The sequence below is a fragment of the Leptonychotes weddellii genome, chromosome 2 (assembly GCF_054177405.1).
Source record: "Leptonychotes weddellii isolate Sample4059 chromosome 2, ASM5417740v2, whole genome shotgun sequence".
NCBI lineage: Eukaryota > Metazoa > Chordata > Mammalia > Carnivora > Phocidae > Leptonychotes > Leptonychotes weddellii.
This window is the reverse complement of record NC_138370.1, coordinates 88,472,662-88,492,636: the sequence shown is the minus strand read 5'-3', so window position 1 is coordinate 88,492,636 and position 19,975 is coordinate 88,472,662. Positions and strand designations below refer to the sequence as shown.

General features: G+C 34.7%; 1 long non-coding RNA gene across 1 annotated transcript in view; it reads left to right on the top strand.

Annotated features, from left to right (window-relative positions):
- The window catches only part of LOC115943397 (uncharacterized), a 202,040-nt gene extending 186,601 nt beyond the window's left edge, over nt 1-15,439 (top strand). The window contains exon 4 of the long non-coding RNA XR_014143171.1: nt 15,199-15,439. This is a non-coding gene — a long non-coding RNA (uncharacterized LOC115943397). The remainder of the gene's footprint in view (nt 1-15,198) is intronic.
- Nucleotides 15,440-19,975: the final 4,536 nt, after the last annotated feature.

Here is a 19,975-nt window from a genome sequence, read left to right as displayed (position 1 = left end):
TCAGTCCTTCATTTTTGCAGAAAATAATTCTCCAGTCTTCAATCAGGATTGAGGAGGGGCATCATCAGAGTATGAAGAAGAAAGTACATCTAGGAAACCCTAAGACCCTAAGTTATCACACATCTTTTACCCAATCCTCCTTATTTTAATTTCCCCTGTCCACTACAAATTCCAAAAAAAAGCTGTTGTTACAATTTCTGAACCTTTTGAGATCCTTCTGTGTAAACCCAAGTTCTTAGATTTCACTACTGTTGATTTTGGACTAGGCATTCTGGTTCTCTCTCTCTATTTTCCAGGTTTCAGATGTTTGTAACTGTTGTCATCTCTCTTGTTTTATGAATTTTTGTCCTTGAAATATGCAGTTATAGTGACAATTTTTGAGACAGTGAAATTGGATGTGTTTGTTAAATCTACTCTTTCAACTCAGAAGGTTTTTTTTCTCGACTTCAGAGTTTGATAGATGAAAACTTGTACCACCATTTATGAGAATACTTACTATGACAATTAAATGTGTAAAATTAGAAAATATATAATGAACTTCATGTATCTCTTAATTTATTTTAAGCATTATTTTGATGAATGCAGAATATTTTCATGACAAGTAAATTACATTTGGCAATAAAATGATTAAATTTATTGATGACTACTAATTATTCTAGTGTGTTTGGCTAACTAGCAATTACTTAGAATTTAGTCACAATAGTGGTGGTATCTACACTTGCATATAACCTTTTAAGCATTTTCCAAACTTGTCTCCTAATTGATTATTACCTTCATTTAAAAAATCTTCTTTATCACTACTATAAGCTCAAAAGAACCCACAATAAGACTGTCATTGCTGCGGGCATTCCCCATATGTCTGATAAGAGCACTAATTTTATTTTATTGCATTTAAAAGAGGGAAAGCCAACAGGACTGAAGGACATCATACTCTAATTACTTGTATTTTATAGTTTAATAATTGACAGATGGGTAATCTAGAGAATACACTTACATAACATTTTTTAAGCTAGTAAAAGTTCATAAAACCTTAAAAGAAATAATTTTGTTTTTCTTTTATGGGATTATTAAAATAATCCATCTGATTATCATCTGTGCACTTAGGCAGAATAAAAGCTTACTGGCACTGTGTGTGACACAGCCAGTTCTAAGCTCTCAATTTTTCCAGTGGTTGTGCCAAAACTATTTTAAAATGGTACCTGAGCCTAGTGTTGCTTAATATGTTCCTTGAACCTTACTTGGTAAAAGATAAGTTTATGTTTTCAAGGCTATCCTGATTTCTGTTTTTAGTTCAGTTTAATATGAATGTTTTAAATTTGCATGATTCTGACAAGAAAACAATGTTAAAACCTGAGGGCTTTTTCATTTGTAAAAATGAAACCAAAAAAGTAAAATGAGGGGACTGATTTTACATTTTTAAGAATTTTTTAGAAATTAGGCTATAGGTCAGTCAGTCCATGTTTGAGAACCTTTTGAGCTATTTATTTTGTAGGGACAATACTTTTTTTCAAATTAGAATAGATGGATATTGTAACTGCAAGTATGATGCCATTCAGTTTTGTAACGTTCTGATTTTTCTTCATCAGACCCAATTTTTGTTTGAATAGATAACTCCAAAAGACTTCTCCTACTTAAAGTGAGGTTTGAAAATGTATAATAAATTACCCGCTTTTCTCACTATTTTGAAACAAGATTAGTTTGATTTATAAATGGTGGGTTAAAGGATTTCATTTAGTAAGTTTGTTTTTCCTCAAAATAATCTGTCTCTTCTAAAATACCAAGTTGTTGATTTTTTTCCTCAAGAATTGTAGCTATGAGTGAGGTGAAATTAATGTTAATAGTGAAAATAATGTTTATTTGAAAACAGCTAATATGAGTGATAGCCTAGGCGAGGCTTCTGCTTTCATTGGCATACAAGAACCAGAGGTATGGGAGAGTTAGAGCAGTAAGGAATGGTATAAACACTGTGTCAGACACTACTTTATGAGCTTTGTGTGCATTAACTCATCTTTGTAACACCCCTGTAAGGTATATAAAATTATTAGTATCCCCGTATCATAGATGAAAACACAAAGGCAAGTCATTTATTAAAATGGAAGTCTACAAGCTTAACTACCATTCTAAATTACTGCTACTAAAAGAAAAATTCTCCAGAAAAACATATGAGATTGTTCCCAAAGTAAGAAAAAGAAGCGGGGGGGAAGGACATAGTCAAACCAAATGACTCAAGATCACTGTGGCTCTAGTTTACAAAATAAGTCACTAATCAGTATTATTGTGAGATTTTAACTTTATTTTGATTATATAGAGAACATAATAACTAAAATAAAGATAATTAATGTAAATTTATCATATTAAAATCAAGAAGAAACACAGTACTTAGTGTGCAGGTTCTTAACTTTTTGGTATTATCATTGAAATACAATTTTTTTTTTCTTTTATAAGCATCTAGAACAGGGCCATATACTAATGTGTATTTAATTAAATATAGCTTAATTAAGTAAATTTTGTGTGCAAGATTGTATAATCCAAATATAACATTGCTTTGGCCTTAGGACCCACAGTAACACATCCAAAATATTTACAAATTCAACTCCAAGAGCTTTGAAGAAAGATGTAGACGTTCACAGGTATTCTCAAGAAGCAGTTAAGAGAGTTTACCCCACATAACACACACAGTGTTCCCTCAGTCCCATTTCACGTGGCAGTTGCTGTTTCTATAATTTTCTTTCTGTCTCTTTTGCCTATTTTATTTTATTTTTTTAAAGATTTTATTTATTTATTTGACAGAGAGAGACACAGCGAGAGAGGGAACACAAGCAGAGGGAGGGGGAGAAGTAGAAGCAGGCTTCCCTCAGAGCAGGGAGCCCGATGGGGGGCTCGATCCCAGGACCCTGGGATCATGACCTGAGCCGATAGCAGACGCTTAACGACAGGCGCCCCATCTTCTGCCTATTTTAGAAGAGACACCCTATGTCCTTATTTATATAGGACCACTTACCTCCTTTTCTAGGCTTCCTCCGAATCTTGAGGAAGATTCTCCACCAGTACATCAAAGGACCTACCTGTTCTCCCACACAGAAAAGGAACTTCCTTCAATCAGAAGGGTAGGGAGAATGACTGATAAAGGCCAAGTCATAGCAATGCCAAATTCTAGGCAGGTACTTACTTAATATAGCTTCATAAAAATTGCCAGCGGCTTCCCACCTCTGATAAATAGTAAAAGTATTGAAACAAAAACCTATTGATAATTTATTTTCTCATGGCACCATATGGCAAAAATAACAAAGTCACTGATTTCACAGATCTTCACTGTGAAACAGAAGAGGGAAAGGGAAAGAGGAAGATAATGACTAAAAAGATGTGAAGGAACAGCAATAATTACATTTTTGGTAGCAGACCATGTGGAACTGGAAAGGGACTGCTGGAAATAGGAATTTAAAAGTGGAAGAAGAAACAGTGTACCATTTAAGCTTAGTAGTTTTTCCTTCATTTATTTATTCTACCAACATTACTGTGGTGGTAGAGGGAGGATAGAAGAGAAAGGAATTTGAGAGCGACATTAATTTTGAAATGCTTATTAGACAACCATATAGAGATGTCAAGTAAACTGTTGGATAAATGTAACTCAATCTCAGAGGAAAAGCCTAGACTGAAGATGTAAATTTGGAGATCATCATGAGATAATGGTATTAAGTCATGAAATTGCCTAATATTAGCTCGGAAGACAGTGGAGAAAGAGAAGGAAATATTATATTAGGGTAAGAGGAGAAGAGACAGGAGAAGATAGAAAAAGCAGCCAGTGGATAAGAGGAAATTAATTAGTGTGTGGTGCTGGGAAAGCAGGGAAAGGAAGGTCAGAGTGGTCAAACATGCTTAAGGTTAGATCATTTGGAAGAAAAGTGTCACTGGCTTTGGCAATGTGAAAGCCATTGGTGAACTTAGCAAAAGCAATTTCAGTGGAATGTGGAAAAGGAATCTAGATTGATGTGGATGGAAAAATTAAGGGGGAGTGAGCATGAGTAGAGAAAGCCTTCATAGGCTAATTTCACTGAACTTCCTGTAATTATTCTCATCAGACAAAATCCAACTTTAATTACTGCCCTCCTTAATTCTTTGGAACCATTGTCCACATGATGCTGTCATCTTTTCTCTATATTTGTTTACCTCTTATTTATCCCTCTATTTCATCTTCCCTTTCAAAATTTCTTCACTGTATCTCAGGGAATTCATTTTCTAAGGTTAAAAGACTCTCCTAAGAGCCTCAACCATATTTTCAAATGTTATCTCTACTTCCTTATTTTATTTTTGCCTTGACTGAGACATCATTTGTCCTCCCTCACATGCCATAGTGGCCAGGAGTGGGAGCATTGTCTTTGCTCACTATTGCCACATTTCCATGCAATACCCCTGCTCTTTTGAGAGTTTTCCCAAGAGGTTGGATGGGGTGTTGGTTATCTTTAAAGTAGCAAAGCTCTGAGAGAGTCTTACATATTGGTCTTTTCTGTTGCTGATGACGTCCAGAGCTCTTACTAGTATTTATTTTTTCTCCAGAATTACTATTTGGTGCCAGAATATAACTCAAAGAAATACTGTTTCACTTATATCAGAGACTAAGGATTTTGATTATGATGTTTTCAGCTTCTTTAACTCTCTCTGGATATTATCTCTGAAAAATAAGAAGCTAATATATTTTTCTAAGTATAAAATACCAAAAATAGTCATGTATGGAAGAATATTGTGAAATAGTGTGACTTGAGAAAAAAATGGACACTAATACAGTAACACAAGAAAGTAGATAGAAACTCTGTTATAACTTTTTGATTATGAAAATATTCTATATGCTAATTTTCATTCTAATTTCTAGATTACAAAATGTTTGGGCAAAACAAGATTTTTCTCTGAGTCTATTATCCAATTTGTTTTCATGTAACATTCATCTCTTTCTAAATCAACCTTTAACCCTAAGAAACATTTGAACCTAGGAAGATTATCTCTTTGGTGTGAGAATTTTCCTATTAAATGACTCATTATTCAGTTTTTATTAACTGAATTTGATTAAAAAGATCAAGTGCCCAAGAAGTTGTATAATCTGTAATTTTAGATAATCTTTTAATAATCAAATACTTTTCTTTCATATACTCATCATTAAACCCATGGTTCATTAAATGACATTAATTTTTTAAATCTTATATGTCATTCACTCATCATCTCAAATCTCTTAAGTAGTTTCTTAGTAAGGAGAAATTATATATTGGGTCATGACTAGTTTTATTGTTTAGCATAACAACTTAGAAATGAATCTACCTTCAGGATTATTTTCCACCTATGAATAGGCCCCAATGGGATAATAAACCCTTGGATACCAGAGAGATTAATTAGTGAGATGGTCTCTGGAGGCCCTCACTGTCAGTTCTCAGCCCTGTCTTGTGAAAAAGCCTTCTAAGTGAAAGCCTGTCTCTGCTTTGTGAATGTAATGCGGTTTTTCTTTTTGAAAGTGGTCACATATCCCAAGAGTCTAATTTAATGAATTTGGTTGTCTATTTGACTTTTCCTTCTGAATGTAAGATAGTTCAAGGTAGATACTCAATTCTTTGGCTGAATCTTTTCAAACTAGTGGTGCAATTATTAAAATAATAACAAATATGAAATCTGTGGTTAGGTAGACTATAAGTTCCTTGATTGCTGATAGAAAGATTGTGAATGTAGATTATTTTCCAAGTTTTACAATAGACAATTTTAAAAAAAAAAACTTGCAATTGCATATCCCCAGAAAATATCATTGACCCTATCAAAACCAATTTTTTTGTATTAAAGATGCACACTTGTAGATTTTTTTCACATAGAGATTGTGTATATCTCACCTTCTTTTTGCTTCCTGTTTGAAGTAAATCACACTGCTTTTCTTACACTGAAAATGAAGTGTTTTTCTTTTATGAATTAAATAACTACCAGTACAGTACAGTAGAGATTTGGAAACATATAAAGTGCTCTCAGACTAATTTTTATCTTTGAGTATAAAAGAGAATTTGCAGATCAGAGCTGTCTAAATATTATGCATTACTTTATGAGTTCTTGGGGCTTCATTTACCTCATCTATGAAATTAAAAACTTAGGCTAAATTATAAATCCTTAAAGGGCTCAAAATTAGTTATTGTTTGATTGCCATGAGTCAATCTAAGATTAAAAATTGAAAGTTGAACAATGGATATTTAATAACCATGAAAGAATTATTAAGTACTAAATTTATTCATGGTATTTAATTTCTTCCAGAAAATTTAAAGAATAAAGTCTCTTGCCTTGAATTGGCTTATATTTAAAAAGGAAAAATCACACAGACAATGAGTTACATTAAAGGAGATGTTCTATATATCTTGAATTTTTCTTCAACCAATCTATTTATTTATGTCTCTTAGCTAGACCTTGTACAGTGAACAGAGGATTGACAGATGAATAAGACATGTCCTCTCACCTCAAGGAGTTTACAATCTAGTTAATGTGTTTAAAAATCATAGCAAAGGGGTGCCTGGGTGGCTCAGTTGGTTAAGGGTCTTATTTTGGCTCAGGTCTGATCTCAGGGTTCTGGGATCAAGCCCTGCATCAGGTTCCCCACCTAGCAGGGAATCTGCTTCTCCCCCTCTCTCTCTCCCTCTGCTCCTCCCCCCGCTCATTTTCTCTTAAATAAATAAATAAAATCTTTAAAAAAAACACAGCAAAAACATCATATAAAACTAAATATTCAATTTATAAATTTATAACTTGGGCTTCAGAACTTACCATTCAGAACTGACATCATTTCCTTTATTAAGTTAGTGGCTTTCAATGTAGGTGCTAAAGTCTTGAATTTTCATACTATGGCATTTCATAATGCCATATTTTTCCTAGATTTTAAGCTTGATGAAAATAGGGACGTGTCTCTCTCTTTTTTTGTTTTTGTTTCTACACATAAGTTTATTTTTAAAATTTTTATGGCCTTTTTAAAAGTTTTTATTTAAATTCCAGTTAGTTAACACACAGTATAATATTAGTTTCAGGTGTAGAATTTAGTGATTCAACACTTCCATACAATACCCAGTGCTCATCACAAGTGCATTTCTTAATCCCCACCACCTATTTAACCCATCCTGCCAGGCATCTCCCCTCTGGTAGCCATCATTTTGTTCTCTATAGCTGAGTCTGTTTCTTGGTTTTCCTCTCTTTTTTTCCCCTCCCTTGTTTGTTTGTTTTGTTCCTTAAATTCCACATATGAGTGAAATCATATGGGATTTGTCTTTTATTTAAAGTTGTAATGCTAGCACTCAACACCGTGGCTGGCATGCGAAGATGCTCAATGTGTTTATTAAAGTGAATTTAAGGGAGTAAGCATGAGTTGCCATTCCTTAGCGTGGTAATGTTTTTACTTATCTACTTTGAAGTACAACGCACATAGAGAGACGTGCACAAAATACTAATGTGCAGCTCAGTGAGTTAGGGCAAAGTGAACATCTGTATAACCACCACTAAGGTCAATGAAAAGACTATTGCCCTTTCTCAATCCTTACTCTCTCCTTCCTTCCAAAAAAGTCACTATTCTGAAATCTTAACACTATCCACTATGGCTCCAAGAGGCTGCCAAAAGCACTGCTCAGCTTCTCATCACCTTTAACGGAATCAGCAGATACTACAGTGGGAAGGGCTGAACTCCCCTCCCTGTGTTTCTTTCTTCTCCTGAATCTTGGTCCTTATTATTTGCCTGCCATAGCTGGAAATTCATAATAATACTTTAAATCAAGACATAGAGGTCTTATTGAAAGTGATGGATGCTTCCTGCAACAGAACTACAAAGACATGTTAATTTATGTGTTTTCAAATTATCTTTATTCCTGTTTACCAATATTTGTTCTTCAGTTTTGATCCTTAGAGCTAAATACATAAATATTGTCTTATATGCAGGATGTATATACTCAGGTGCACATGAAGTAGATGAAGGAGAATAGGTTTGAATGTGATAGTAATGCTTTTGAGGTGTATTTTGTATAGAACTAACTTTTCTTCAGGCCAAGAGGACAACATAGAAGATAATGTATTTAATTGTAGATTTGAAGTTTAATTTTAAGACAGTCTTCTTTAATATTTATTCTAGGTAGTCCGAGAAAAAAATTATAATCTAATCACACATTCAGTTAGCTCAATATTATATATTATCCTTTTCTAACAAATTAATTTATCATAGAGTTATTTAAGTATTAGTTTCTTCACAGAATATTTAAAATATTCAATTTGGGAAGAATGTATTCAACATATGCATTTTCAGGACTATAAATTTAGGAAAAACATAATTCATTTTATAATTGGACAATAATTTCAGTTATTATGTCCCTCACTATCCTGGAAATTGAACTGACACATATGGGAAGAGAACCTGGAATACACAGAGGAACACTAAAACAGGTTAAATTCCTCTCAGGATCACACAGTTCTGAATGAGATTTTACCACCTATATCAATGGCAACCTAAGTTTTTTCATTTAAAGAGATTGACTTTATTCCAAGAATAAGCAGGCTTCTTAAAATAGAAATGTAAAAATACTCATTTCTGACTAGTCTTTTATCTATACTCAAGTAATTTGAGAAACTTATCACTTGGGGGTTAAATTAAGAGTGATAAAATATCTCAGATTTTAAAGTGGTCGGTGATCCAAAATAACCATTCTTTGAAAACAAAAAAAGAATTACATGATCTGGGGAATTTGAAAAGGCTGATTAACCAATGTCTCAACATCTGGAAATAGGACTGTTGATGTGGTGTGTATTTATTTATGTATTTAAATTGATAAACTTTATCTTTTAGAGCAGTTTTAGGTTCACTGCAAAATTAAGAGAAAGATACAGAAATCTCCCATATATCCCCTGCCCCTACACATGCATAGCTTCCCCCCATTATCAACATCCTCCACCAATGTGTGTTTTTTATAATTGATAAACCTACACTCATACATCATTATCACCCAGAGACCATAATTTGCATTGGGGTTCGCTCCTGGTGTTGTACATTCTATGGGTTTGGACAAATGTATAATGACATGTATCCACCATTATAGTATCACACAGAGTATTTTTACTGCCTTAAAAATCCTCTGTGCTGTGTCTATTATCCCACTCTCTTTCCTAGTCCCTCTCAACCATGGATCTTTTTATTGCCTCCACAGTGTTGCTTTTTCTGGAAGGTCAAATAGTTGGAATCAAACAGTATAAAGCCTTTTCAGACTGGTTTCTTTCACTTAGTAATATGTATTTAAGATTCCTCCATGTCTTTTTGTGGATTGATAGCTCATTTCCTTTTGGTACTAATATTCTATTATCTGGATGTTTCACAGTTACTTATTCATTCATCTACTGAAGGATGTCTTGGTTGCTTCCAAGTCTTGGCAGTTGTGAATGACACTGCTATGAACTTCCATGTTTAGGTTTTTGTGTAGACAAAGATTTCAACTAACTTGGGTAAATACCAAGGAGTGTGATTCCTAGATTATATGGTAATAGTATGTTTAGTCTTGTAAGAAACTGCCAGACTGTCTTCCAAAGTGACTGTAACCATTTTGCATTCCCATCAGCAGCAAATCAGAGTTCCTGTTACTCTACATCCTCTCCAGCAAATGCTTTGTCAGTGTTCCAGATTTTGGCCATTCTAATAGTTGTGTAGTGGTATCTTGTTTTAATTTGCAGTTCCCTAGTGACATATGATGTTGATCATCTTTTCATGTGCCTACTTGCCATCTTTATGTCTTTTTTGGTGAGGTGTCAGTTAAGACTTTTTGCCCATTTAAAAATCAGATTGTTTGGGGCACCTGGGTGGCTCAGTTGGTTAAGCGTCTGACTCTTGATTTTTGGCTCAGGTCATGATCTCAGGGTCATTAGATGGAGCCCCATGTAGGGTTCTGTGCTCAGCATGGAGTCTGCTTGGTATTCTCTCTCTCTCTCTCACCCCTTGCCCCTCCCCCTTACAAGTGTGCATGTGTGCTCTCTCACTTTTTCTATAAATAAATAAATAATAAGTAAATAATAAAATCAGTTTATTCATTTTCTTACTGCTAAGTTTTAAGAATTTTTTGTAAATTTTTAATAACAGTACTTTATCAGATGTGTCTTTTGCAAATATTTTCTCCCATCTGTGGCTTGTATTATTCTCTTGAAATTGTCTTTTACAGAGCTCTCTATTCTGTTCTATTCATTTGTCTTCCCCCCCCAATATTATACTGTCTTGATAACTGTAGCTTTATAAAGCCTTGAACTTAGGTAGTGTCAGTCCACTGACTTTGTTTTATTTACCCAAAAACCTCTTCCCATTTGTTCCAGTACCTCTGCATCCTTCTTATTTCAGTGGCTTCATGCAGTCTATTCTTTTATCCTTCTTGTCCTTATGAAGCCTGTTTGGCCACCTTTTCTGTCACTTCACTGTCTTTGTTTATTTGATGATCTGTATTTAAATTTGCAGTTAGTCAATTGCCTTTTTGTTATAATTTGCACTTGGCAAGCCTCTTCTTTGAACACCTCTCACTTCCATCACAAAGAAGTGTCATCCAAAGTTAAGGGAAATCAACAAGTCTCCACAATAATAGCCTGAAGTTCCCATATGTCCCACAGGTTTACACTAGTCACGGTTTTCTGATCCATTTTATACCACCTGATTTCTTGTCTCTGCCTGTCCATGGATGGAATGTTCTTCTTTCACTCAACCCTTGAATTGGCTAATTCCTACTTAGAGTAGAGTAAGACTAGGCTCAGATCTAATTTCTCCTACCTCCAAGCAGCCTGAGGTCTCTATGTGTTATGCTTCAATCCCATTCACTTCCTTCATACTTTATTTACTACACTGAGTTAAATAGCAGCAATAGCTCTGTCAGTTTTCTGAGGACAAAGATGATTTCTTATTAGTTTTTATATCCAATAACAATTATCCCAGGGGTGGTACACGGCAGGTGCTCAATAATGTACATATATTGAGTGCCTGATTTAAAAGAGAGCTACTGAAAACTGACCAAATCTGGGTGGTCTCGGAATTTCTAAATCTCCCTCAGATTACTATCTGGTACTAATAAAGATAGACAAGTAACCCGAGCTTTCAGTGACAAACCTGGAGCCTTAGCATAACCTGTCTTATTTCTTCCAAGTAAGCACAAGTAAGGTGGGACATTTCTTTGTTTCTTTTTCTTTTATGTTTGTGTTTCAATTCATTTTGAATTCCTGAGTAGCTTGGAGAAAGTACTTTGACGTGGGTTATATACTTTTCCATCTATTTTTATGCTTTTTATTACATTTCAACCAAACATTTTTTTCCTACTTTTATGGAATTAAAATAATTATGCAATTACAAAGCAGAGAATGAAGTAAAGCAATATTTATTTTGACTACCTACTCTGCCCCAGGCTCTTAGCTAAACACTCTGGTTCCATTATCTCATTTAGTTTTTATGATAGCCCTAAGAGAAAGGCAAGATTTTAAGATTTAGAAGAAAAACTAAACAAAAACCTGAAGCACAACTGTGATACTCTTAGTGTAAGTGCTGTCTTCCTTTGTAGAGAAATGTGACCAATGGCAGTCATATATTTTGCAAATACAGAATTCTTTTAAAGCAATGTAGTGATTCTTTACTATTGTCTGGTTGGAATTACCATGAAATGAGATTTCTCACAAGGTCATTTTATTTTAAGTTTTATTCATTTATGAGAATGGAATTTATTAAAATTTAAACAACTGAGAAACTAAGAGACTGAAAGAATAGGGATGGATGAAGATGGAGAAAAAAGAGAGAAAACTTAATTTTTTTTTTTTTTTTAGGGAGAGTAACTAGTTGGTCCTATAGTACAATACCTGATACTCAGAGTCTTACTTAGATTTGAAATTTTGGAGGTCAGTGGTATACACACTCAGAGATCTCTAATTCTTTTTGCTAGCTCTCATGCACACACATGAGTGAAATATTTTTGGGGAAGGATTAGTGGTCTATCTATCTATCTATCATCTATCTGCCTACCTATCTATCTACCTACCTATCTATCAATTCATCTGCCCACCTATTTACATATCACTGAAAATCTTCAACAGTTTGATAACTGAAGTTAATAAACAATTGCTCTGAGTAATGGAATTGAAATGCTCAAATAGGGGATGAAATCACTAAGTCACTGCAACCTTGAGTAAGTGTTTTACCTCACGGGTCATCAATTTCTTCATTTGTCAATTGAATGGCTTTAATAGATCCCTCTGAGGACACTTTTTACTCAAACATTTTGTGATTTTTAAAATTTTTCAGTTTTGTCTACATTTCGATCCAGTTGTTAATTAACAGGGATATGACTAGTTAATAGAAAAAATCAGAAGAAAAATCTAGGAATTACCATGATCTACAAACAGGCAAATCAGTCCTCTAATAGCCAGTGAACTGTGTAGTTTCTTATGAAGTCATTTTCATTCCTTTGAAATTTACATCTATTTTCATGGTTTCTTTATTTTTATATTTCTGAGCAGATTTCAGTCATATGAAACTTTAGGGATTCTTCCAAAGAAGTGTTACAAATCTTTTAATAAGTTCTGTTTGTGAAAAACTGCATTTAAAACTGGAATTATTGAAATTAATGTTAAACTTCTGTAGATAAATTTCTCAGCAGATGGGAGAATACTTAGGCTATTAAACCTAATTCATGAATCACTCTCTAGGGTAATGAGACTTTAATGTTCTTTTCAATTTTTCCATTAATTCAAAGTGTCCAGGGCTTTCAGATAAGCTATTTTGGTATAATCACTATGGGATAAATATGACTCTGTTGCATGGAAAACTTATTTCTTAAATGTTTTTTCCCTTCTGTATTGAGATCTCTAATTCCTTTTGTTAACTCTCATAATCTTACATACCAAAATATACAAGTATTCTAATTTTTAATTTTATTATGATTATTGGTATGTAAAAATATGTATCAGATTATGGTAATATTAAAAATGAAAAAGAAATCTAAGTTTAGCTTTCATTAAGGTATCTTAATATTGTAGCTACCAAGAATCAGAGCCCATTATTAATTCTATAAACTGGTGAATCATTTATATGTCATGATCCAAAATATGATAATGGTCTGATTTATATAATTTGATGGAAAAATTGGAAATTTGAACTTTAAACATGGAAGTCACGGTTTCCAGAAGTGGTGCATGTCTCTAAATGTTTAATACCACATGATGCTCCAAGAAAATTAGTTTGAGAAATACTTTCTCAGAGATTCAGCTTGTACATGCCTTGCAATTAAGAAAACTGTTTAATCTAGTTTAGTAACAAATTAGCTACTTTACTAACTTGATCTTAAAACAGTTATTTTCATAATTAAGATATTATCTTATTTTGGAAGTTGTTCTACCAAACTCATTTTGAGAAATACTCCACTATGTCAGTAATCCAAACTTTTGTCATGACATAATTTCCAATGTACTCCTATAAGGATCTGTAAATATTTTAATCAAACAGTTGAACATACCTTTAAAAGGTGAACAAGTAGAATTATATCTCTATTTCTTATCTGCCAATTACATAGTATGAATGGTTTCCAAAAATAAAGCCAGAAGGTTGAACATAATTTTTTTGAGGATAATTTGACAATTGATGGATTTGGTAAACTGAAATATCCTCTCAATAAAAATTCCATAAAAAACATTTGGAAAGCATATATCTGATAAGGGGTTAACACCCATAATATATGGGGAACTCACACAACTCAATAGCAACACAAAAACAAAAACAAACAAAACAATCTGATTTAAAATGGACAAAGGATCTGAATAGATATTTTTCCAAAGAAGACATAACAAATAGCCAGCAAGCACATGAAAAAATGCTCAACATCACTAATCTTCAGATAGATGCAAATCAACACCACAATGAGATATCACCTCACACCTGTTACAATGGCTATTACCAAAAAGACAAGAGATAACAAACGCTGGCAGGGATGTGGAGAAAACATGCTTGTGTTGCTGTTGGTGGAAATGTAAATTGGGACAGCCACTATGGAAAATCTCCACTGTCGATGTTACTTGAAAAATTAGAAATAAAACTACCATATCATCCAAGAATTCCACTTCTGGACATTTATCTGAAGAAAATGAAAGCAGTATATTGTAGAGATATCTGCACTCTCATGTTTATTACAGCATTATTTACAGTAGCCAAGACATAGAAACATCCTAAATGTCTATCAATGGATAAACGAATAAAGAAAATGTAGTGCATGTATATTGTGTATATATACACACACACACGCACAATATATACACTCTACATTCCATATATGTAACAGATTATTATTCAGCTATGAGAAAAACCCAAGGAAATCCTGCCCTTTGTGACAACATGGATGAAATTGAGGGCATTAGGCTAAGTGAAATAAGTCAGAGAAAGACAAATATGGTATATTGCTTATATGGGGAATCCAAAAAAAGTGAACTCATAGGAGCAGAGAATATAACAGTGGTTGCCAATGGCCAGGAATTGGGGGAAATGAAGAGATATTGTTGAAAGCATACAAACTTCCAGTTGTAAGATGAATATGTTTTGGGGATCTAATGTACACCAGCTATAATCATAGCTGATGATATTGTATTGTATACTTGAAAGTTGCTAAGATACCAGTTCTTAAATATTCTCACCATAACAAAAACAATAACAACAACAAAATGATAATTATGTGAGATGAAGGATGTGTTAACTAACTTTATTGTGATAAACATTTTGCAATATATACATGTATCAAATTATCACATCGTCAACCTTAAGCTTATACAATGCTATACGTCAATTATATCTCAATATTTTATTGCTGGGAAAAATACTAATTAAAAAGCATTTTGATTTCACATACCCCAAGTTTTGGACTGAATGTTTGTGTTCCCCTAAAATTTATGTGTTGAAATCCAGGAAGTTGAACCTTCGGGAAGTGATTAGATCATGAGGATGGCACCCACATGAATGGGAATAGTGCCTGTATAAAGAGACTCCAGAGACCTCCCTGCCCATCTGGGGACACAGCAAGAAGACATTTGTCTATGAATCAGGAGGTGGGCTCTCACCAGATAATAAATCAGTTGGTGCCTTGATCTGGGACTTCCCAGCTCCAGAACTGTGAGAAATAAGTGTTTGTTGTTTAAGCTACCCAGTCAATTATATTTTCGTTATAGCAGCCCAAACAGACCAAGACATCCTCTACCACCAAAGGCTCTTGGGGATCCTCAGAGGCACAGACCACAATTTGAAAATCACACTTTGAGACTGAGATTATATGACTGGACTAAAAAAAAGCACAGGTATGTGCCACTTATAAGAAAAATGTCTAAAACGTAAGGACAAGTTGAAAGTACAAGGAAAAATTTTTTTAAAAAAAGAAAGTACAAGGAAAGAGAAACACGTATATGTTAGCATCAGGCTAGGTAAGCTTTAAGGCAAAATGCACTACTGAGGATAAAAAAGATAGCAATATTATAATATTCTTCAGAAACCGCAACAATCCTAAACTTATAATGTACCTAATAAAATAGCCTCAAAATACATAATAACAAATTTGGTAAATACATAACCATAGTGAAATATGTGTACACACATCTCAAAGTAATTGCTAGTTTCCCAGACAAGTGGAGAACAAAATAAACAAGCTTGTTCTAATTGACCTAGTGATGTGCTGGCACTCTTATTACTAATGCCAGATATTTTGTAAGGTGTAAGGGTTTAATCTTCATAAAATTGAAGGTTAAAAGTGTGGGCTCTCATAATCTTATATTCCCACTTCCTTTTAATAAAGTTTGAAGTAATTTAGGCACTCTAGGATTCTTACCGAACTCTTTTGAGCTAGTAGGATACTTTATTGCACTATTTAGGAAATACTGCTTGGGTGACTACTGTAAAGATGCTATACTTATTCAAGATGTCGTGCTTGCTCCTAATGAGGAATGGTGAGGGAATTTCTCCTTTCCCAAGAACATGGAAGTAGAGAAATAAAATTGCCTCTCAGAGCTAAATTATTAAATCAGTTCATACTGGATCAGAGAAGAGGTATTTGAGAAGTTACTTTAAATGAATCAGATAATTTATTAGGCATTGCTTTAAATGTTTTGTATACATACTCCTCAGTTAAGTCTTACCCATAACCTAATTGAAAGTTTTTACACATTGAAGAAAAAGAACTATCATGCAAAAGAATAACATGGCCCTTTTAGGAAAGAAAAATTCATACGTAAATTTTCCCGGTGTGTCCCCAGCACTCACCAGGAAAAGCTTGTCTTGGTCAGCAAATATGATTATGTAGCCCTTGCTACATACCAGCGGGATAGCTTGAAAACTAGCCACCAGTAGGAGACAATTACCTTACTTTCCTCTGATTCCTTGCTTTTTGTGCATATAATTTGGCATCTTGAGTATACTCTACCTACAGGAAAACAATTTACTAATCAAGGAACACAAGTCATAATTATATTGTCCTCTGAAAAATAAGGGTAACATCTTTTTTTTTCTTTTTTAATGCCACTTGCTTCTCCATCTGGTTATTGTGAGTCAGCTCTCCAGAGTGTGATTCCTTCTGGATGTACCAGAAATTTTTATTTGGCTTTTTAAGTTTTTACTTTAATTCTAGTTAGTTGACATATAGTGTTATATTACAGATGTACTGAAATGAAATTCCCAGACCTCCCCAGCTCAACCAGAATGAGAAGATAGCCCCAAGGTCCTACTGACTGCGTGGGCCTGTTGGGAACCCAACAGGTTCCTAAGAAACAATTGACCTCGATGTCCTATGTTCCATTTGCTGGTTACCACTGATTACCCCAAGTACGGGCATGCTCTGGATCATCTTGTGTTTGGTCATTGGATGAGAAGTACCTTTTCCCTTACTGTTTTTCATAGATTTCACAAAAATACGTTGTACCCCTGTTAGGTACAGCAGAGTATTCTAAGGTGAAATAAAAATGTCCAGACCCTCAAACGGTTTATAGTGTAGCAAGGATTAAACAAGTAAGCAATAGTACAAGGCAACATTATTGCAAGGATTCTACAAGGGATACAGAAAATGGGCGGGGTAGTTTGTAAAAGAACCTTGATAAGCTGTGACCGCTAAAGTGACATTTTCAAAACCCAATCTGTTTAGAAAAAAGCCATTTCTTCTCCCCAACACATTCTTAGAACTCGTTGGTGGCTTGGAACTTTTCAGGAACAATGGCTAAAATATTTAGCATGCTTGCCTCTCTAACTTTATCTTGCTCTGTCCTCCCTGCAGTCCAGCTCCCTGGGGCCTTATTTTGGCTCGTGTACAACACCATGCTCCCTCCTGCTTCAGCGTCTCTGCACATGCCACTGCCTCTGGCCAAAACCCATTCCACCCGCCATGTTGGTTGTATTTCCTATTTAGCTCTTACAGACCCTCTTAATTTCAGTTCAAAATTTATCTTCACAGACAAAAATCTACTTACTGCGTTTAAGTGAGATCTGCTTCCATGCTGTCGTGGAGCACTTTGCTTCCCAGGGCTTATGTTGGGCTGTTTCACGGTTCTAATTATACATGTTACCTGTGTGATGACGTGATTACAGTCTGAACCCAAATATTCCCAACTGTAAACTAAAAAGAGACAGGAACTTATCTGCTTTTTTTTTTTTTTAAGCATTGAATGCTTACTGCCTTGCATACAGTCACCCACCACCTGACACATGGTAACTGTGTGATAAATATTTGTTGAATAAATGACAAATGCAAAAGAGAGAAGCAGTTTCAGATTGTGGGCACAGCACAGATCAAAATGCAGCAGGGAAAAGAGCTGCCCAGGTTCAAGGATGCAAGAAGGTATGTTTAAATGGCAGATATTTTATTACTGAGGGACAGGATATATGGGAAGGAGTTAATGCCTCAGGCAAGGGACTAATCCCCACTAAAAACAACTCCATTACTACTGACTAGATGCTCAACCACAAGAATGGTTTATTGTTTATCAAGTGGTGGAAAAAAAAGTGTGACAAAAGTCTAGTAATATAGAGAAAAATTAGTAATGCTTCAAAAAATAGTTGTTAATTGTATGAAATATGATCAAGACCAGGTACTAATGCAAAAGCAAAAGCCTCACCAGAAATGAACAAAACACCTTGTCTGAGAGTGCGACGACATTGTTAGTTTTTTCAGAAAGAATTGTGATCTTAGAGAAAACCATGGGTAGATGTATTTTCCTTTTTTAAAAAAAATTATTTATGTAAAGTTTACATAGAGTGAAATGCACAGATCTTAAGTGTACAGTTTGAAGAGTCTTGACAAATTCACATGACTCTAATCCATACCGTCTTCAAGACACAGAAATTTTCCCTCATCCCAGAAAGTTCCTTCATGTTCCTTTCCAGTCAACCCCCTTTCCCACAGGAAACTACTGTTTTGAAATCTAAAACCATAGAGTAGTTTGCCTATTCTAGATCTTCATATGAATGAAGTTATACACTAAGCGTTTGTAATTTTGTGTCTGGTTTTTCTTGCTCATCATAATGCTTTGGAGATTCATGCATGTTGTTGCATACATCAGCCATTCCTTTGTGTTGCTTAATGGTGTTCTGTTGCCGGGCTATACATCACAAGACAATGTTTTTTGTTGTTGTTGTTATTGTGTATATGATGGTTTTAAATTTCATTTTCTAATTATTCGCTGCTTAAATTTAGAAAAACAACTTAGTTTTGTATTTGACCTGTATTGGTATCCTGTAAACTTGTTAAATTCACTTAATAGTTCTAGTAGTTATATAGATTCCTTGGTATTTTCTATATAAATAATTGTATCATTGGGAGAATTTTAGTTTTTTCTTTCTAATATTCATGTTTTCTTTCTTTCTTTCTATTTGAATATTTTTCTTTTTTTTAAATTTAATTGTATTTTATTATGTTATGTTAGTCACCATACATCATTAGTTTTTGATGTAGTAATCCATGATACATTGTTTTCATATAATACCCAGTGCTCCATGCAGTACGTGCCCTCCTTAATACCCATCACTGGGCTAACCCATCCCCCCATCCTCCTCCCCTCTAAAACTCTCGGTTTGTTTCTCTGAGTCCATAGTCTCTTATGGTTCATCTCCCCCTCCGAATCCCCCCCTTCATTTTTCCCCTCCTTCTCCTAATGTCCTCCATGCTATTCCTTCTGTTCCACAAATAGGTGAAACATATAATAATTGACTTTCTCTGCTTGACTTATTTCACTTAGCATAATTTCCTCCAGTCCCATCCTTGTTGATGTAAAAGTTGGGTATTCATCCTTTCTGGTGGCTGAGTAATATTCCATTGTATATATGGACCACATCTTCTTCTTCTTTTTTTTTTAATATTTTATTTATTTGACAGAGAGAGACACAGCAAGGGAGGGAACACAAGCAGGGGGAGTGGGAGACGGAGAAGCAGGCTTCCCGCTGAGTAGGGAGCCCAATGTGGGTCTCGATCCCAGGACCCTGAGATCGTGACCTGAGCCGAAGGCAGACGCTTAACGACTGAGCCACCCAGGCGCCCCTGGGCCACATCTTCTTTATCCATTCATCTGTTGAAGGGCATCTCGGCTCTTTCCACAGTTTGGCTATTGCAGACATTGCTGCTATGAACATTGGGGTTCATATGGCTCTTCTTTTCACTACATCTGTGTCTTTGGGGTAAATACCCAGTAGTGCAATTGCTGGGTCATAGGGTAGCTCAATTTTTAATTTTTTGAGGAACCTCCACACTGTTTTTAAAAGTGGCTGTACCAACTTGCATTCCCACCAACAGTATAAGAGGGTTACCCTTTCTCCTCATCCTTGCCGACACTTGTTGTTTCCTGTCTTGTTAATTTTTGCCATTCTAACTGGTGTAAGGTGGTATCTCAATGTGGTTTTGATTTGAATTTCCCTGCCAACAGTACATTAAAAGGATCATCCACCGGGACCAAGTGGGATTTATACCTGGGATGCAAG